This window comes from Sciurus vulgaris (assembly GCF_902686455.1).
Source record: "Sciurus vulgaris genome assembly, chromosome: 2".
In the NCBI taxonomy this organism is placed as follows: Eukaryota; Metazoa; Chordata; class Mammalia; order Rodentia; family Sciuridae; genus Sciurus; species Sciurus vulgaris.
Window position 1 is genome coordinate 192,086,978 of NC_136462.1, and position 7,144 is coordinate 192,094,121.

Sequence of the window (7,144 nt, forward strand, 5' to 3'; positions counted from 1 at the left end):
GTGTGGTGCCCGGCAGACCTGGCTTCACCAGGAGCCCTGGGCAGACCGGTGGCTACCGCTGGCTGAGCTCAGAGGGCCTGGGTCCCCCCTTCCCACCTGCCCACCGGGTCACTGTGGAACTCTCCCAGAACCTGTGTGGACTCAGACTCATGGACCCTCAGTGCTGGGAGGACCTCTGCCTGACCAGGTGTTAGGCTGTAAAGGAGACAGGCCCAGGGAGGACACTCACTTGTCCCTGGTCACCCATAGAGCAGGTGCCCAGGCCAGGAACCTGGGCTCAGCCTGTGGGCGGGGCCTGCAGCAGGTCGAGCGAGGTGTCCCGGATGCAGAGCCCAGTGATCAGCATGCTACCCATGCTCCTGTGCGGCAGGTGAGGCGCTGAGGCCCGGAAGGCTGGGTGGCTCTCACTCACCATCGGGACGACCCTAGCTGCTCAACGGCTGTCTCCACTCCCTTCTGTTCAGAGCATGTCAGGGCCTCCTGGGTCCCTGCTGGTTGGTCATTAGGGAGACACCGGTGGCCTAGGCAGGCTGGATGGTGCGGTGAGAAGCCAGGACTGTCCTTGGGCCTGGGAACTGCACTGGGGACAAGACCATACCAAGAGGGCCAGCAGTGAGCACCAGGGAGACCTCGAACCCAGGCCTGGAGCCTGAAAGAGGCTGAACGTCTGTGAGCAGCCTCGGGGGAGGGGCTGGTGGCGCTGGGGTCACACTGTGGACTCAGGAGTCACCAAGAATGCACAGCTTGCTCTCGTGTGCATGCTGTGGCTCGGGCTGTGTGAGCCTATGGGATGGAGACACCGCACAGCCACGTGTGCGCGCAGGTCACAGGGGGCTTCTGACCATCTCTAGGGTGGCAGGCCACTCCCCAGGACGCTTGCTCTCCAGTCCCGTGTGGCTCCCACGCCTGGTCAATGCCACTAGCTAGGTATTTGCCAGGGCTGGCTGGCCCAGCCTTGTGGGGACCAAGAACCAACTCTCCCTCCCTGTGCACCACCGCTCAACTGCCCCCGAACCCACCAAGGAAAAGCAAGGCCAGCCTCCCGTGCTCCCTGCCCTGCCCACCCTGGGACAGGCGGTCAACAGGACGAAGCTCACGGCTGCAGTCAAGGAGTCTGGGAACCAGGTCCTTGGCCCAGGAGGTGGGCGGTCTCAGGGTGGGTGGTAGCAGCTGACCGGGTCTGTGGTGTGTGAAGAGCCTGTGGTAACCACCAGCTCCCACGGTCGGGCCATGACTGTGTCCCTGAAGCTCTCAGGTCTTGGACAAGACCCCGTTCTGCCACCATGTCCCACATATGCCAAAAGCAGGGGTCAGGCTGCAGGAGGAGCAGTTCCAGGTGGAGAACAAGGGGCTCAGTGGGAGGAGCCATAGGAGGGGCCATACCCTCCCTAGGGCAGTCCAGTGCCTTGGAGACCAGCCTGGGGACCCGAGGCTGGGGTTGGCCAGCACCTCCTAGACCCTCTGAGTTCTAGGCAGTCATGGTGGAGGGCGGGGGCTTGCGGGCCGGTCTCGTCCTCACTCCTTCCTGACGCTTCCCTGAAGCCCGCGAGGGGCTGCCCCTCAAGCCACCCCAGTCCTCCCGCTGCCTGGCGCTAAGAGCGCAGCCTGGTGAGACAGACACTGATACGCCGCCCCGTCAGCGCACCCGCACCTTCCAGCTGAGAAGCTCCTTCCCTGGGGGTGGCAGCCACCCAAACACAGCCTCCGCCACCAAGCTGTTAGCACAGCTAATTACCCTCTTCCAGCAGGGAGGTGACAGACTTCCTGAGGCTTCGGTAGAAGCGGAGTCGCTGACGGCGACTCGAGGAGGGTCGACAAACGGGTGTGGATGTCCCAGGAGGCCTTGGGACCAGATCCCTGCCCCTCATCTGACAGAAGGGAAATCTGAGATCCGCAGACGGGAGGACTGCTCCCATTCTGCAGGTGCAAAAACCAAGGCAGAGGGTGGAAACGACGGTGCCTCCAAGGCATCCCAGGCGAGGCCTGGTGGCCAGACTCCGCCTCCACCCTGGCTCCGCCTCCACCCCGCTCCACCTCCATCCCGGGGCTCCACCTCCACCCCCAGGGTGCCACCTCCATCCCGGGGGCTCTTCTCACATCTTCTCTGTCAAGTAGAAAGACCTTTCCTCCAGTACAGTGGGCAAATGGGAACCAGGACTCTATGTGGTCACTGGTGCTTGGAGAGGGAGAGGCTTGCTCTCCGCCTCTGTCCACTAAGTCCTAAGCCCCTCCCACCCTTCCCAGCCCCTCCTGGGGCCCCCAGCCTGTCCCAGGGTGCTCCTGATCTGCCTGATCAGGCCACCTCTAACGTTCGGCTGCCTGCTCTCCTTGGACCACATCCCCCTCCATGACTCAGTCGTGCTGCCTCAAGCTTCTGGGGCCTGGGGGGCCGCTGTCCAGGCTTGACCAGGCATGAGTTCCTGCAGGTGTGCTGAGCACTCAGACACCGGAATGCGCCCAAGGCGGCCCATGTTGAAGGACAGCTGGAAGGAGGGGAGAGGAATCACTCCTTCCCTGGGGTTTCGCTGAGGCTGCAGGGACAGCTGGGTGGCAACACATGAGGAGCCTGCTGGGAGCCAGCCCAGAGAGGCCAACGTACCAGGACACGTTGGGTTAAAAGGGACAGAAATCCCACTCAAAAGGCTTTTAAAAAAGAAAAAGAGAAATCACACCAGCTCACATAGAGCTCGGCTCCATCTGCTGCTGTTTTCGCAGGACCTTTCTCCCCAGCGCTGGGCTCGCCTTGCCTCTCACCCCCAGCCCAGGGTTCCCTGGAGGTGGCACGGAAGGCCTTGCACCTCAGGTGCCCTAGCAGGAGGGCACATCTCTCCCAACCACGTGCCCAAGTCCTGGGTCTTGACCAACGGGGTCCCGAGAGCAACCCAGAGCCAAGAGGAGGCAGGGGGTGGGATGCTCTGATTGGCTTGGCTTCGAGCACGTGATCACTAGGGCGGCCAATGATGTCGCTCCTTCCGGCCCCCACGATTTACAGACCCAGGAGGTTGCTTAGCAACCCATTGGGGCTTTTTTCCGGCACCCAGGATTTGCAAAGCTCTGCCAGGGTCCTGAATATTGAAGTGCCGAGGAGAGATCTTCGGGGCTGGATTTCAACTGGCTGTGGCTCTTTGGAGGCGGGGACAGCAGGGTGACCTTGGTTCAAATCCTGGCAGTGATTCTTACTCGGTAGGACAACTTGAACAAATGACTCCACGTCTGTTCCCTCTTATGTAGAATGGAGATGATAACAGCGCCGCTTCCGAGGGCTGACGGGGATCACGTGAAGTGGCTAGTGCTGGAGATCGGAAGAAAGGCTCGCCCGCAGCGGGCTCTGCAGAGAGAGCCGAGAGGGGCCGCGTCTGGGCAGGGCGGCTGCGGCCTGGGCGGGGCGCTCCCCGCCTCCCCGCAAGCCCCTCCCTCCGCTGTCCCTGTCACCTGCTCCACGCCACCTCTCCTCTCCCCGCCCCAGGAGGGGCGGAGCTCTAACAGGACCATGGGCCGTGCCCCTCCTCACTAAGAGCCCCGAGTCACTCCTAGTGCTCCAGTTCAGGGTCCTCGCCCTGGTCCACAAGGCCCCGCAGGACCAGTTCCTGGTCTCTCACCCCGGCCACAGGGGCCTGTTTTGATTCAAACACACCAGGCTCAGTCCGGTCTCAGGGCTTTGCTCCCATCTGCTCCCTAGGGACTGGTCCTTCCTCCTGTGACTTCCTGATTCGTACAGGTCTCTTGTCAAATGTCAACTCCCGAAGAACCTTCCCTACATCTTCTCTAAGGTAGACCACCTCCTCATCCCCTCTCCGTCCCCTGCAGCCAGTTACTCATTTCTTTGTGTCACTTGTCATCTGAGATTGTCCTATGACTGCATGTAAGGGGACACCAAGGCAGGGAGGGCACAGGTCACACAAGGCAAGCCAGGAAGGGGAAGGCCAGTCCTCGGGCACCATTAGTGGATGGCCGAAGGCTGCAGTTGGGGGGAAGCTCTGCTGGGCCCTGGCCAACTGGCTCATGGGGTCCTCGGACAGGGGACCAGTTTCTCCAGGTAGGCACGGAGGCCGCTTCCCCTCCCCACGCACCTTCTGGGTGGCTCTGGGCATCACGGAGTGAGCCTGGCTGGCCGGCAGCCTCGGAGAGCATTTGGGGGACAGTGTGGTTCCTTGGGTTCTGGGGTGAGGAGCACATGGCAGTGGAGTCAGACCTGGGTTGGGCCCCGCTCCACACTACAGCCACGGTTTATCCAGCCCCTGTGGCACCTGGCAGGGACTCTCCCCACGGGTATCAGCTCAGGCTAATGTCTGTGTGTCCACTGTTCATGGTGACGTCTGGCTTTAATCACCGAACAGACTCCAACGGTTTTTGTGAGCAGCACGGTGGACTCTCAGAGTAAAGTCATTGTCCTTCGTGCCTCTAACTGCAGGGAGGTCCTTCCACTGCTTGAAGCTGGCCTCCATCTCCTGTGAACCCGCTTGGCCACCCTCAAGTCCCTGTGTCCCCACCCCGAGGCCCTCTGTGCGTTCCAAAGCTCAGGTGGAGGGAGTGTCCTCCCCGTCTCTCCCTCCCAGATCCTGGAACCTCCTACTTTCAAAAATGCAGTAGTTGGACAGTAGTTGGCCTCTTCCTGTCAACCCCACACCCTGCTCTTCCACCCACCGCTGCTGGAGGCCGTTAGCTCTGGGTGTCCTTGCCACCCCTCTGCGCATCTGCTTGTTCCGGTGCCCAGAACTTGGTTCATCTGCCCCTAAACTGCCATTTTTAGCAGGCCTCTTCAATGAGGGGGCATTTGTGCATGACCAGCGCATGGAGCCTGCCCCCGGAACACTAACCTGATTACCGCCTTTCCGTGTCAACAGCTTCAACACAGAAATACCTGACCCAGTCCCCCGCCCCAGCCCTGGAGCCGATGACGGCTCAGATGGGAGAAGAGGAGCTGAGAGACGCTCAAGGGGTGGGAGAAGCAGCTTTCATGTGTCCAGAGAAGCCAGCGGCCAACCCAAACTTGCTTTCTCCAACAGCGGCCAGGGAAGGTGTGGGGAAAACAGACCCGATTTCCTTCCATGACTAACCTTCCCCACCTCGCCAGCCCGTGGGTGAGTCACTCTCTCTGTGACTCCGATGGACTCGGTGCAGGGAGGGTCACCTAGCCACCAGAACGCGGTTTCCCAAGCCTCTCCCACTCACACCCCCTGAGGCCTTCATTCTGGGTCACCTTGGGGGGCCACCTGGACAGCTATTTAGCTAATAGTGTTTTAAAACGGATCTGCCTTTGTACGGAGGATCACAAACCACCACGCAGACTGAGCCAAGTTGAAAGGGAAAAAGGTCCTTCCGGAGCAGGCCAGGCAAGTGGCTGGGAGCAGGCAATGCCCCAAAGACCTCCCAGCGCTGAACCTCGGAAGGACAGTTCATAAAGGCAAAAGCCACAAAAACCACAAGAACAATCGAGGCTCCTGTAGGTCAGAAAGACCCTGTGGAGAGAGTCATTTTGATGGTTTCAGAGAATCGTTTTGATTGTACATTTTGGAGTCATTTGTTACACATCAGGGCCACAGTTGGGGACGTGGGAAGGTCCGCCTGTACTGTCAGCGTAGACACAGCCTCCGAGGCGGGAAGGAGGGCAGTATAAGCAAGCGTGCAGTGCAGTCAGGGAGGAACCAAGTGGCGTTTCTTTGGTTCTTTTCCATTTCACCTTCTACATCTCCACCTCGAATCAAGCAATACCGTCTAGGAAGCCATAGTGGGATGCGTTCATGATACGTGCGCTTTTTTCAAACTTCAGGACTACACAGTGGCAGGCCCCATGTTTGCCGGCCCGCCAGGTCCTGCTGGTGTTACGTGCAGCACACCAGGAAATGCTGAGCAGACCCCAAGTCCAGAGTTCTAAGCAAACACAAAAATACATGACCTAGCTTCCTACCGCCCAGCCCTGGTACAGCCGGACTTTCAGGGGATCTGGTATCTAGAAGATTCGAAAGGGAAGCCTTCATTTTCCAGCCCAGAGACTTGGGTCCAAGCCACTGCCTCAGCTGGAGCTGATGCACACAGCGCCCCCTCTGTACCAGACTCCTGCAGCCCCTCCCCTACCACGAAGGCCCAGGGACACAGCAGAGGATGGACAGCCCAGGAGATGACAGCTTGTTGTGCGTGTGTTTAACTGTAAGTGAATAATTTGAAATGGTGGGATCAGGCTCTTTAAGAACATGGGGGGCCAGGAGGTGGGACAGTGACAATAATGGAGTTGGCATGCCCCAGGGCTTGACCTGAATCCATATCTAACCACTGCCCTCCCTCCTGGACTGTGGCTCAAGTCTTCCAGCACCTGCCCTTGACCCTTGGTCATCTTCAAACATCTTGTAAGAGCTCCTGCCTCAGGGCCTTTGCACTTCCCAGTCCCTCCGCCTGGAGTGCTCTTTGCCTTGGACCTGCCTCGTTCCCTTCCTCAGCCTCCTCAGAGCAAACCTCCCGGGTCCCACTGCTCAGAGGGTATCCTTTGCTGTCACGTGGCTCAATCTGCTGCATCTTTCTTCGTGGTGTGTTTTTCTAATGCGTTTCCGGTTCACGTGTGTACGTCTGTGAGTCAATGAGGGAAATGTTCTCCGCAGTTCTAACGGCAAGCGACTGGCCGCCGGGAGAGGTATGTCAGTGGCAGGGCAGAGAAGGGCTTCGTGTCATTTCAGTACTTAAAGGGCAACTGTCTGATTGGCGTAAGGAAGACATGGGGGCACTGAGGAGAAAGAGCCTGGGAACAGACACCTGGGTGAGATCCCAGGCGACCTCACCTGTCACCCGACCCACATCTCACACCTGAGGAAGCACTGACCCCTGCAGACCCTGGACCTCTAAAGAAGGCCCTGGAACGGTCATTCTCCTCTGCCACCAGGAGCGCATCCTTCATGTGTGATGTCCCCTCAGGCTTGGAGAAACAGCTGGGAGGTCAGGTGACCCTGCAGTGTGCACCCACACACACCTGCTGATTTTCAAGTGCCCTTAACTCCTAGTAGCCAACAGGCCGAGCAGTGTGTCTTGAGGTGGCACGTGCTGACCCTTCAGGATGGACTGGGGAGACCTATGTGACGCCTGCATGCAGTTCAGTGCTAGGCATACAGCAAGCACTCAGTTCGGGTTAGCTTGTAGAGTATTAAATGACTCAGCT

General features: G+C 59.4%; 1 long non-coding RNA gene across 1 annotated transcript; it reads left to right on the forward strand.

The window, feature by feature from the left end:
• The first annotated feature begins 3,042 nt into the window (after positions 1-3,042).
• Positions 3,043-5,993, forward strand: LOC306651839. The gene is made up of 4 exons (XR_013761214.1): positions 3,043-3,183; positions 3,719-3,770; positions 4,412-4,521; positions 4,754-5,993. It is a non-coding gene; the product is annotated as an uncharacterized lncRNA (long non-coding RNA).
• Positions 5,994-7,144: the final 1,151 nt, after the last annotated feature.